The sequence below is a fragment of the Silene latifolia genome, chromosome 3 (assembly GCF_048544455.1).
Source record: "Silene latifolia isolate original U9 population chromosome 3, ASM4854445v1, whole genome shotgun sequence".
NCBI classification, from domain to species: Eukaryota; Viridiplantae; Streptophyta; class Magnoliopsida; order Caryophyllales; family Caryophyllaceae; genus Silene; species Silene latifolia.
This window is the reverse complement of record NC_133528.1, coordinates 40,758,222-40,772,008: the sequence shown is the minus strand read 5'-3', so window position 1 is coordinate 40,772,008 and position 13,787 is coordinate 40,758,222.

Here is a 13,787-nt window from a genome sequence, read left to right as displayed (position 1 = left end):
TAGATATACAACACACAAGGTTGATATGTTCATTTTACATACACTTTAATCCCTCATTTTAGCTCGGTTTCTATTGTTTATCATACTTTAAATAGTATATTTTTCAGGTAATCTTGTGTTCTAGGTGTATTGTTGTGTTTGTTACGTTTTTGTAGGAATCTAAGCATTTAGAGGCTTTTTCCTATCATTTTGTACACCAAGTTCACTAAGCTAAATAAAGACCAAGTGTTGGACTAAGCATGGAGTGTTGGATTGGGTTTGCATGAAGAAATTGGTGGATCAATATGTATAAATCAAATGTTCTCAACAACCAAAGTCAAGCCCAACTTCTAAGTCCAAGTCAAAGTCAAGCATAAGATTCCTACATGCATAGGATGCTCTTTGGAAGCCTTAGAGAATGATAAAGCAAGCATTTACCCGGGTGCATTAAGGGCAATTAAACACGTACTTTGGATTCCTCAAGCAATTAAGAGAGGAATTAAGAAGAATTACCCGGAGGACTACGCCCCCGATCGGGGTTGGCTGCTTCTTGGTCGCTTACGTTTCTTTTCCCTCTCCTATAAATAGGAGAGGCATTTCAAGGCTTAGGCATCTCTTATCTATCATTTTACGTCTCATATACTTACATAGCTTTAAGCATTATAATTCTCTCAATAGTTTTCATATTAGTTTACAAATTATTAAGCTTTCCTTAGTTTAATCTTTCAACATTTTGTTCTATATTCAAGTTATTATTCAAGCATTTCTTATTCAAGTTAATTTGGTTATTTGTCCTTCCTTGAAATTTCATTTTCTTAAGGTATTTCTATTTCTAGTTTACAATTTTGCACCTCTATTTTAGTTTACACATAGTTTATAATTAAATACTTTATTTATATTTCATTAGCATTATTTCTTTTACATGTTATATCACCTAGTTTACATAAATCGTACAATCATGTTTAGCATTCTTGACAATATAGTTTATAATTTACACCTTATTATGAGTAGCTAATTTCCTAGTCTAAGGGCTAGGGGAGCCATGCAAAATCAAGTATATAACATGTTAAAATAGGTTGGTAATAATATTGTTCAAATTGTTTCTATCACATGTTTGCAACGTCACGTTTAATCTTTGGTTATCGGCTGTAATCGTAGATTAAGTTTGTTCATTCGTTCTAAAAGTCGAGAGGCACAAAATTGAATTAAACTAAGCATGTGTAGTAGGACGACCTAGTCATGGACGAGAGTTTCTCTAGGACCCGGTCTATGGTTGACACTAATGCCGTAAGGTGGGTGTCTCTAAGCCTAAGCAATTGACAATATTTTTAATACCGAGTTTAACATAATTATATACTTACCTTTGCATGTGTGACCCGACCCCCGTAGACTACTTTTTATTATATAATTTACATCATAATTTTTATTAGTCATCAAACCAACAACAAACAAACAAAACGAAATCGACCTTGATAAAAATCCTTCCATAGCATTTCACAACGTAATTCCCGTTTCCTTGTGTTCGACCCCTATTGCTACACTAATTTGTTGTTTAGGGTAATTATCTTTGCATAGGTACACGACAAGCCTATCAAAGGTAAACATATAGCGGTCCCGACACACACCCCATAGTGACCGGTTCAAAGTTGTAGGGCGAGATCGCGATTTTAGGATGTCTCCCAAGTCTTTCCATTAGCTCCTAACAACTCCTACCCGGGTTTATTTTACTTTGACTCCCTATGTTCATTAGGTTCATTAGTTACAGGTTTCAAGATCGTCTCTCTGATACTACTTTGTAACACCCCCATACTCCAAGTGCCTTACCAGGACCACTTAAGGCATGGAAGTGCTACCATCTCGGTTACCCGAGGCAATGATAATCAAATAGACAATAACGAAATGTACTTTAATAATAGAGTTTAAGCGATACAACCATATCCGAAACTGATGAAAAGAAATACAAATGTTCTCAAAACTGTCAAACGGCTAAACAAAATAAAAGAATGTTCGACACGGCGGAAGACTCCTAAAACAGCATCGTGATGACTCATCCCAGCTATCCCATGCGCATCAACTCATACCTGCTCAATAACTGCTCACCATTCCCGAATGGATCACCACAGTTTTTAAAACAATTAAACGGGGTCAGTACTGATTACACAAAACAAACAGCTGCAACAAACAATATTACAAACCAAATCAATCCCCAACTCCGTCACATCACCACACACCTGACTACACACTAAGTGTGTAGTCCTGCCAGAATACCCATCACAACAGGTATTCCACACCGCCAGTGGGGGACCACAGCCGTTCCCACCTAAGCCCCGCTCATCTCATCCGAGCGATAAACCATGTTCCTTAATGTGCACATCCCTTCTGTGGTGGGTTCCACAGAAGGCGAATCAAGGGCGTGAAGCCACTCCCGCAAGTGACTCCACTCAGCCGAGGACGCACCACGCAAACCACAGACAGTTATACAACCAATAATACAATCAACAATCACCAAAACCAATACCGATATGATATACATTAACAACAACAATCAATTATCACCAATGTCATGTAACCAATACTGAGTAGGGAAACCCTACATGGAATAGCAATCACCACAGACGATCTAGCAGCTAATCAGAATCTCTCCTTTACGAATCCTCTTCCTATAGCATGCACACATACAATTACCAACTACACATCACAAAACACCCAAAAATCCCCAACATTACCCAATTAGGGTTTTAATGAAACTCAACCAAACGCTATAAAAATTATACAAGGAACTTACCCTTGACACGACGATCACAACGGTATAACGAACGAGATGATCCGACGAACCTAACCTTAGGGATTTGCCAATAACGCGAGAGTTGCGAACAACGTAACTTCTAATCTCCCTTGAAAGGTTTTAGAATGTTGAAAAGTGTTTGTAAGAAAATAATGACGGAAGCTTTTATATTAATCTCGCGTTATTAACAAAACCCGTCTAAACAAACCCGTAAAACACACTTACTCGATCGAGTAAGTGACTTACTCGATCGAGTGCCCCTTACTCGATCGAGTCCCCAACTTACTCGATCGAGTACCTTACAGACAGACTATTGTTTTGCGTAAAAAGCTACTTACTCGGCAGAGTAAGTCCCACTCGATAGAGTACCCATAGACATAGAAAACCGTATTATTACATTAGGCCTATGCGGCTGTACAGGGCCCCAAAATTTTGAGCCGAGAAACCCAAAGCAAAGTAAGGATAAATAAATTTAGGGTCTTCAAAAACTCATTAAAATCTAGTGTCTTGGTGGTTAGTTACTTGATTTTTAAACGCAAGACTCAAGTTCAAAACCCTATACCTACATTTATATCTTTTTTTTAATTGTTTTTATAAATAGTTTTGTAAAAATGTTATATAGGGCCCCATCTTTTGATTTCGCACAGGGGCCTCGAAAACTCCGAGACAACCCTGATAACCATCTACAGAGGAATGGTAGACGATCAGCTTGTGGTAGTCAAGTCCCTTTGTAGTGTTCAGTTTTAGAGTGGTTGATCTCTTCTTTATCCAAGCTGCAGCTTGGTGGGTTGTGAACCATGCTAATTCGACAATTTGTCGTTTGTGTGCTTGTCTACATAAAGTATCAGTTTGTCTCTTTTAACACGGATATCATTGGCTTAAAACTAAAATTAGTCAAATACAAAAATAACATCCTGTTTGGATAGGATAGATGGTACAACTTTTTTGTTATTTCTTAATTATTACGCTTTTGTCTCATTAGTCTTATTTAATCCGCTTTATGTTTAAATTAATATACCTGTCTTAAACAAAAAATAGATTATGTTCACTCTATTTAAAATTAGTCTTATTTAATCCGTTTTATGTTTAAATTAATATACTTGGCATCTTATGCCAACATGGCTGCCAACTCTATATACTCCCTCACCTCATCAAATAAACAACACAAAGCATCATTTGTACACTTCTCATTCAAACCTTTCAACAAAACCCTTAAATTGAGTCATTTCATAATGTTGAGATGGATAATTAAAGGAAAATAAGAGAAAAATAAAGGAGGGTGAAGAACATTGGAGGATTAATGAAATAAGATTGAGGGATGAGTGGATTATATTGGGGAAGTAATGGAGGAAAGTTATGGTGGGGAAAGTTTAAAGGCGGCGCAAGCTCTTCTTGATTCGAGATCGGGTTTCGCGCTGAGATGGTGACTCAATTGGTGAACTTCTGGGCAACTTTTGGGCAATACAGATGGAGGAGCGGGTCGTGGTTGCTGCTCTGCTGGTGGCGGGTCAGAGGTGAGGCGGAGACGGGATGTTGGTGATGTAGGTAGGTGATGATATGTGTATAAATGGTGGTGGAGCTCCTGTTGGACTCGGGTTTCGGTGCCGAGTTCGGTATTGGCAGCCATGAATTGTTGATTTGAGAGCTTGAATTGGCTATGGAATTTAGGAGAGAACGAAGTAAGATGAGAAATTGCGTATATTGATGGTTTAAGATGGAGTTTGGTCATTTGATTGAGAATTGCCATTGTTAATTGAAAATGCAGGATGTGATTTTGGTAAAGTAAAAGGCAAGCTTTGACTTTCTTGCACAAATTTGGGGGAAAAGTTTTTTGGGGGAAAAAAAATAAAAACAAAAGGAAAGACATGTTGGCACAAGGCATGCTGCCATGTTGGCATTTAACGTCTAAAACAGACGGTTTAATGAAGATTGGTTACAGACGGGAACAGCTAATTAAGTTTAAGGGCACAATTGATAAGATGTCATACGCAGGGGTACAGTTGGGAAAAGTGAAAACCACAGGGGCACAAATGGGAAAAACCCTATATAATATTGCATAATTATTTCGATTTGATTTAATGCATATATGTAATATATTTATATAAATATAGAATCCTCTTAAATTGCATGCTTAAGTAGTAAAAGTAATTTCGTCAGTAAAGAAAAGAATTGTAGTAACATTTGATATAGTTATAGTTATATGATAGTAATCACTCATTTGAATAGTAAAAGTAATAATATTATCAGCAAAATTAGTGAAAGTGGTAGAAACAACAACGGGAGTAGTGAAATCCCCTGACTATAAAAGCTGAAACATTTCTTGGCTTTCCGTTGGTCCTTGATTGTTAGGGGATGAGAAATCTTTCATTTACGCAGGGGCCTCCATGTTTTGTGTACGTATTTAATTCCTCTCTTTCTTACTTTCATTAAATAGATGCTTTCATTAGTGATTGATGTTATTTAATTCCTTGATCCTTGATTTAATTAATATTAATAAATTAATAATTAATAATAATATAATAGTAGTAGTAGTAGTAGTAGTAGTAGTAGTAGTAGTAGTAGTAGTAGTAGTAGTAGTAGTAGTAATAATAATAATAATAATAATAATAATAATAATATACAAGAAAAATGATAGATCTAATTTGCATGTAAAAATAATAAAAATAATAATCCTTATTTCCTTAAAAAAAATGATAAATCTGCTTAAATTTTCATTTGAAAAATAAAAATCAACGAAAATATCAAAGTATTCAAAAAAAACATAAATGATGTAAAATTGGACTCACAATAGTCGTATCACGAAGGACAAATCAAAGAGGAAATCATGCATTATAATTATTGATGATATATGGTGATGAGTGATATGATGGAGACGGTAGATGGGGGTAGTGATTTTTATCAGATAAAGGATGAGTGAGGGTGATGAAAATGAGTAGAATATGAAGCAATAATTTGAGATTTTTGACAGAGGGGCCGGTGAAGTGAGATTGAGAAGACAAAACTCATGGAAATGATAAAAAACTAAAGTGCTAAAGTTTGTTTGGAGTGGGCCGTGGGGTGGGTTTTATTTGGAGTTTTGTTTGGGTTGGGTCGTTCGGTATTTGGTGGGATAATATATTAGAGGATTTTGATAATATTTAATTGTTTTTTTTGGACTGGTCACATTTTATTTACTTTGGTCATAATATAATAAGTAGAGGTGAAAATTATTGACACGACATGAAAATCCGACACGAACCCTGAAAGATCATAGATCGTAATTAGACTCTCTAATTAAAAACAAATTATCTCATAATATGTCATTTTAGTGATCTATATAACATGCATGCAAATATAAAAGCATAATAATAAAGATTAAGGAAAAACAATTTTCTTATATTGATTTTGATGGTAATATGGGCACAATCAAGATCTCATATTTTGATTGTTCTTGAGCTTAAAATAATGGATGATTTTCCTTACCAAATCTTCAAAGAGAAGATCTCCTAACAATGTGCACCCAAGAACAAATACCCAATATCCTACAAATATTAACTAGATATTTGATAAGATATACCCTTGATAATATGTGTAATATTATTAACAATCTTAGTAATAATTTTCTTTACTAACAACTTAGTAAAATAATTTTATTAGTTTTAGAGAGAAAGACCAACAAAATATTTCACATGCAAAAGTGTACAAGTGAAGTCGTGTGAAAATAAAATAATTGTTGGTCTAAATAGGAGGGAGTGGCCGGGTGGTATGGTGGAGTGAGGGAGTGGACTTTGCTTTATTTTATGTCCAATTGATCATCACATGCAAAAGAACAAGAGATAACTTGTGGAAGAATATAAAGCAAAGAGAAATGATTATGTTTATAATCATCCACTACACTCTATTTTGCACGGTCCAATGCCCATTTACGGGTCCATATTGGTTCTTATATTTGTCGCACAAATACGTGTAAATTTTACTTTAAACATCGATTTATGTTTAAATGCTTCCAATAAATTTTGTCCAAATCACTTCGTAAATATACGTGTACCGCTACACATATTATTTACATACTAATGTTAATCACATTAATCAATTAGTACAATTTTAGTGAATTAACAATTAATTAACTAAAACCCGTCTCATAAAATTTATTATTTAATTATCGCATAATTAAATAATAACTGCCGCGCCACGAGTTCGCAACTCGAAATCTCTCTAAAAATAATAGACTAACCTTTTAGTCTATAAATCAAGGGACTAAATAAATTGTATCTCATACAATTAATTAGTTATAAATTGGGGTTCGTTCCTATAGGTGTGACCGAAAGGGGTCAGTTGATCACCGCCGTCTCACGACAATAACGTCAAACTCTAATCAGCCAACCGTTATTGATTTATGTTAATCAACTGACGAGGATCAAATAATAAATATCTTGATAATATTCCTTTAATGAGATTTATTATGTAAATGCACTATTGTGGAGGACACTAACTCCATCAAACCCAACATGAAGTTAGCGGGTTCGAGTTAAGACGTTGCGACCCATTTAAGTAATTGGGTTGACACAGACACGACACGAAACTTAAAATGGTCGGGTTAGGGTTCAACTTTTTTTTTTTTTACACGAACCCAACAAGAATAACCCATTTATTTAAATGTATCGTAATATATTTGGATTTAAATAATAATCCAACCAAAAAACTTTAAAATAAGAATCTTTATTCATTATTTTTGGGATAATAGAGTTATAAAGCTTAACTTATTTATTATTTTATTGGGTTAAACGGGCTAAATGGTTTAAAATGAGCTATTAAAAGATGAATGGTTAAACAAGTCGGGTTGGGTTATAGAAAAATTAAATGGGTTGGGTTAGGGTTGAGACAAATGATCCGTTTATGTAAATGGGCCGGGTTAGTGTTGGGGTAGTAATGACCCGTTTAAAGTTAACACGACACGACCTGGTTGAGACAAATGATCCGTTTAAAGTTAATCACGTTCTTTTATATGCTCCTCTATCGAATGATTGCGCCTGACAAATTCATCGCATTCCCTTTCTCCATTTTTTTTTATCTTCTCACCTTTCTATTATATGTTGGAGGAATATTTTACTAGATTGGGAAGATAAAAAGAAAATGAAGAAAGTAGTACTTGACATTTTTAAACATCAGACCTGTGCATTATTTTGCACGGGTTTAAAACTAGTTGATACCTGTCGAAGTGAGTACCAAAAATAATATTTATAATTTCCAAACTACAACTAGCAAGCGGTAGTAAGGGTCGATCCGCAGGGAGGTAGGGAGTTCTAATTGTCTTATTTCAGTCTATGAATTTTCTGGGGGGGTTTTGATTTGGATTGTATCTAAGTCTAAATGCAGAAATAAAAGGCAAGTAATAAAAAAAAGAGTAAACAATTAATGAAAAGAAATGCTAAGACGGTCGGTTCACTATAGCTGCAATGGCACAAAATCCTAGGTAAGTCCGAAATACAGTCGTGTAGGATGGGTAAAACAAGTCCTCTCGGTCCAAGTTAACTAGTAGCTCCTTTCGGCCTATGCTACTAGTCCCTAAGTCTCACTAATGCTAGCTCTCGCCCTGATTAGTGATTCCTAAAGCCTAAATTACATTATCTCTCGATCTCAGCAATTTAGTCGTCTCAACTCGTTAATTAATGCCCTTCCCTATCTTTCGATCTACGGGTTGGTCAAAACTAAGCATCTAACAAGTCTCCTCTCGGTCTCATTGTTAAATATTGCACTTAACAATTATACGGTGCTAATCGACACGAAAGTCGATCGATCGACCACTATTCCAATCGATCGACCAACAGCTCGATCGATCGACTAGTTAAGCGATCGATCGACCAAGCCCTAATGCGGGGTCACCTATTCTAATGCCATCTACGCCATAGATCCCCTACATCTTAGCACGGGGTGTTTAGTTACTCATACTAGTGATAATAACAACAATAAAATTTGATAATAGGCATAAAGGATTGCATAATTGAAATAATTGATGAATAAATGCGCATAATACTATAACTAGGGCCTTGGGATTCTATCTAGCAAGAATTAATACTAAAAACGATATAACAAAACTGGAATTAAAAGATTAGAATTACCGAAGCAAAGGAACAAGATGAATCCGAAAGCAAAGTACAAACTTTTATGAGAATTCTAAATTAATGTCTCCGTCTGGAGAGATACCTCCTAATCTGATAGCACTCGGGTTATATAGAAATAACACAACTTCTTATTTTATAAAACCTAATTGCGTTGGGCTTCTAACTTCTCGTTTAATTTGCGTCAGATTCGAAGCTTGGTCGATCGACCACAAGACCCAGTCGATCGACTGAGCATAGCTGAACAGTAGCTTCTGATCTTTATTAAGAATCGCGCTCTGGTCGATCGACCATAGGCATCAGTCGATCGACCAAAGGTGCTGTACAGTGGTGTATTCTGACGAATTCTGCAGCGCGCACTGATCTTAAAACAGCTGTCATTTCTTCGTTACTTGATCAAATCAGGCGTTCTATGCGGCGTTGGAAAGCTAAGAGGATAAGCTTTCACCTCCAACTAGAATTACTCGATTATCAGGTGTAGAACTCGAGATATAGCCATCTGAAGCAGGCTGCAATGTCGAGAAGCACTTCTTCGCTTGTTAAACTCGTACGCACCCATGCTTTTGCTATCTTTAGGCCTTGAAACGCGCACCAAGCTCATTCCTCGAGTCAATACTTCATGTCAAATGCAATGTTAATTACTTAGGGACGTATTCGGCTCGATTTCCGCTCAATTCTTCATACTTCTGCAATAATAGACAAAAACACAAAAGTAGTGGAAAATAGGGAAATAATGGCATATATTGCACATTTGAGCTCTGAAATGCGTGTAGAATAAAGTGTGAAACATCATATTTTAGACACGCATCAAATCTCCCCAAACCAAACCTTGCTTGTTCCCAAGCAAGAACTAGACTCGATCTGAAGACCTAATGGAACGAGTTCAAACTCAGAGCGAAATGCAAACTGAATAGCCCAAACCAATTTAATGCAACAACTAACAATCAATTAGCAATGCGAATCATGCAAACGAGTTATAAGGTTGTTAAGAACTGCTGAACCGTCGACTGTAGAGACTTATCAAATCGGACTCTCACGGGTCGCTCATATCACTCATAAGCACAGGTGAATAATGTAAAGATAGAAAGAATTCATTTTGTAAAGACTCTCACCTAACTACGACCTATAAGAACATGCCTGCAATATAATATGAAAGCAATCTCTATGACCGTACATATGCATTCCAACCAAACTAATGACCATAACACATGCCGAGGTATATATATATGGAAATGTGAGGTAATGGGCAAGAAGAGGCAAAAGATAATTATGGGAATGTGGAGGTACAGGTGATCAAGCTAGTGCCTAAACAGAACCATATGGCAACATCCAACTTCTTGCTCAAATCAAAACGGGTGCTAATGATCAAGCACAAAACTCACAATCTCCAAAATAACAGTAATCAACCAACTCCCCATAAGATACTAATGCAACATGGGAGCAAAAATCGCCATAAGATAAAGGCTTGAATCATGCGAATTAATTTCTTTCTCGGATCCCAGTCGATCGACCAATGATGCCAGTCGATCGACTGCTTTGAACAGTACAGAACTCTTTTTTTCTTTTTCGAATCATTTTTCATTTTTTTTTCTTTTCTCTTTCTTTCTTTCTTTCTTTCCTTCTCATTTTCCCAACAACATCTCAAAAGAGCAAATACCACCAAAAACGAAGTAACAATCCCAAAAACATGGACTACTAGCTTGACAAAGGACAGGCTAAATGTAGGATGTAGCAAGGGGACAAAAAGGCTATTTTTGGCAGTGTGGGGTTCATGGGCAAAATGAATAAGGGGAAACCTCTACCACATGTGTCAACTAACCACAGACCGAATGCATACAGGTATTAAGTAGATCAAGTTCATAATTATGCAAATTAAGGAAACATGTCTCATAAGGAGTACTACTCACATTCCTAGATAAACCGGTCATGAATGTCACCAGTTATAAGCTCTAAACCTCAGAAATATGATGTAGCTTGCCAAAAATCTATGTCAAGTTTCAAGCTCAGCAAATAATTTAACGAAAACTCGTAGATATGCATATATGATTCTACTAATAACATGTCAATTAGCAAGGCTTAGGCAAAAATAGATGCAAATGCAATATCATCATTGAAATACTACCGTTCCGACTCGACCTATATGCTAAAATAAACGTGCAAATTTTTTTTGGAATTTTTGGAATTTTTCAAATTTTTTGATTTTTCTGTATATATATAGGAAATTAAATAACAAATGCAAATAGAAATGTAAACGTGAATGCAAGCAAATGAAATGCGACGCAAAACCCTTCCCCAAACCAATTCGCACAATGTCCCCATTGTGCAAAATCATGTAATGAGAGAAAAGAGAAACGGGAATTTGCGAGAAATAAATAAATGAGACATGAAGTGGAACTCGGAACTCACAAGACTTTAAGCGCAAAGAAAAGGAAACCTCCCAAACCAGCGTGAGCTAGGAGGTTTCAATGAGCAAGCATGCTACCAATAAATACCTGAAAAGATAAACAAATACCACGCATAAAACCGAGAAAACAATAATGAAGCGACAATTATGTGCAAAGTTAAGAAAAACAGAAGAAAACAGAAATGAAACGGAAAATAAAGTGGAGAAAAGACTCCCTCAACTCCGCAAATTGATCAAACACAAAGGGGAATGATCGAAAACAGTACAAGAACGAACATGGTCGATCGACCACATCACCCGATCGATCGACCAAGGTGAACAGAAATGTAAACTCCCGGAAGTCGCAGCTCGGTCGATCGACCACAAGGGCCATCGATCGATCGAAAGACCTCTTTGTAAGTTCTGTTTTCTTCTAATTAGCTCAATGAATTGAACTAATGAGGTCTATGAACCTGTAAATGCACAAAATAACGCGCCCAAAATTGCGCAAAACCCAATTGTAATCTAAAAGACGAAAATTAAACTAAGCACACACTAAGAGTTTTTATTTCTAAACAACTATGAAGTTTATTCGCAAAACTAAATAAATCACATCCGGGTTGCCTCCCTAGCGCTGGTTTTTATCGGTCCCGCTCGACCTCTTTTTCTTCAAAGACTTACTCTAATGGAGCCCAATCAAAACAACTCAAGGCTCTCAAAGAACCTATCATACATCTGCGCATGTGCTACACAAAACTGTAAGTAGCACCATAAGATAGAAATAGCATAGGAAATCAAAATGTAAAAACATTTAAGCCTAACAAATTTCCTATGGCAGCTCTTAAAATCATCCACAAAATAATTCTGCCCTCCAGCTAAGGGCGGAATATAAAAGCTCAAATTATCCGCAGGTGGAAAATTAGAGAGCTCAGGAGCAATTAACTCAAAAACAACGCGAGTAGAATCAAGATGCTCAGACGGGTATGAACTGTGAGGTGGAGGAGTCTGTTCAACTAAGGGAGAAGGTGGATAATCGTCCCAAATGCATGGGGCGGTAAAGTCAAATGGGTCAATCGGGTCCTCTATAATAGGTTCATCTATAATATCATCATACACATCCCAATTAACCTCAAGACTGTCACCCTCCTCATCGCTAGACTCGTCAAGATGGAGGTTCTCAAAGAGAGCCTCCATATCGACCTCACTATCAGTGCAAGAATCATAAAGGGGTTCTAGACTATCCTCATAAAAAGGATTGTCAACCACGCTAATGGTCTCCTCTATGTCTCCGTCAAGATTTCCTAGATTGGTTTCTAAGGTCTCACCCACCCCCTCATCCGAGTCAACATGAAGAGAAAAAGTAGGTTTAAGAGATTCAAAGAGCAAACCAATTAAAGAATTATAATACCTCAATTATGGGGATTCCTTCGAAATCCCACTTACCTATAGACTCGAGGTATGCTCGCGTAGGGTCATTCATATGCCTAAAATGGTGCAAAGATATTTGGAGATCAGAAAAAGGCATCTCGTCTGGGCTCAATAAACTCCCAAAGTCTGGCTAAATAAACACCAAAGATTTCGTTTTCTTCCTGCGGAAAACTCAGAAGGAACGACATGAGAACGGTCTCAAGGAACCGAAGTTCCCTGAGACTAAAGAAAGAAAGACTAAAATTAAAAACAACTAAAACTAGCGCCGCCTCCCGAACGGCGCCAAAATTTGATACTGTCAAGTGAGTACCAAAAATAATATTTATAATTTCCAAACTACAACTAACAAGCGGTAGTAAGGGTCGATCCGCAGGGAGGTAGGGAGTTCTAATTGTCTTATTTCAGTCTATGAATTTTCTGGGGGGGTTTTGATTTGGATTGTATCTAAGTCTAAATGCAGAAATAAAAGGCAAGTAATAAAAAAAAGAGTAAACAATTAATGAAAAGAAATGCTAAGACGGTCGGTTCACTATAGCTGCAATGGCACAAAATCCTAGGTAAGTCCGAAATACAGTCGTGTAGGATGGGTAAAACAAGTCCTCTCGGTCCAAGTTAACTAGTAGCTCCTTTCGGCCTATGCTACTAGTCCCTAAGTCTCACTAATGCTAGCTCTCGCCCTGATTAGTGATTCCTAACGCCTAAATTACATTATCTCTCGATCTCAGCAATTTAGTCGTCTCAACTCGTTAATTAATGCCCTTCCCTATCTTTCGATCTACGGGTTGGTCAAAACTAAGCATCTAACAAGTCTCCTCTCGGTCTCATTGTTAAATATTGCACTTAACGAATTATACGGTGCTAATCAGACACGAAGTCAGTCGATCGACCAGCTATTCCAGTCGATCGACCAACCGGCTCAGTCGATCGACTAGTTAAGCCAGTCGATCGACCAAGCCCTAATGCGGGGTCACCTATTCTAATGCCATCTACGCCATAGATCCCCTACATCTTAGCACGGGGTGTTTAGTTACTCATACTAGTGATAATAACAACAATAAAATTTGATAATAGGCATAAAGGATTGCATAATTGAAATAATTGATGAATAAATGCG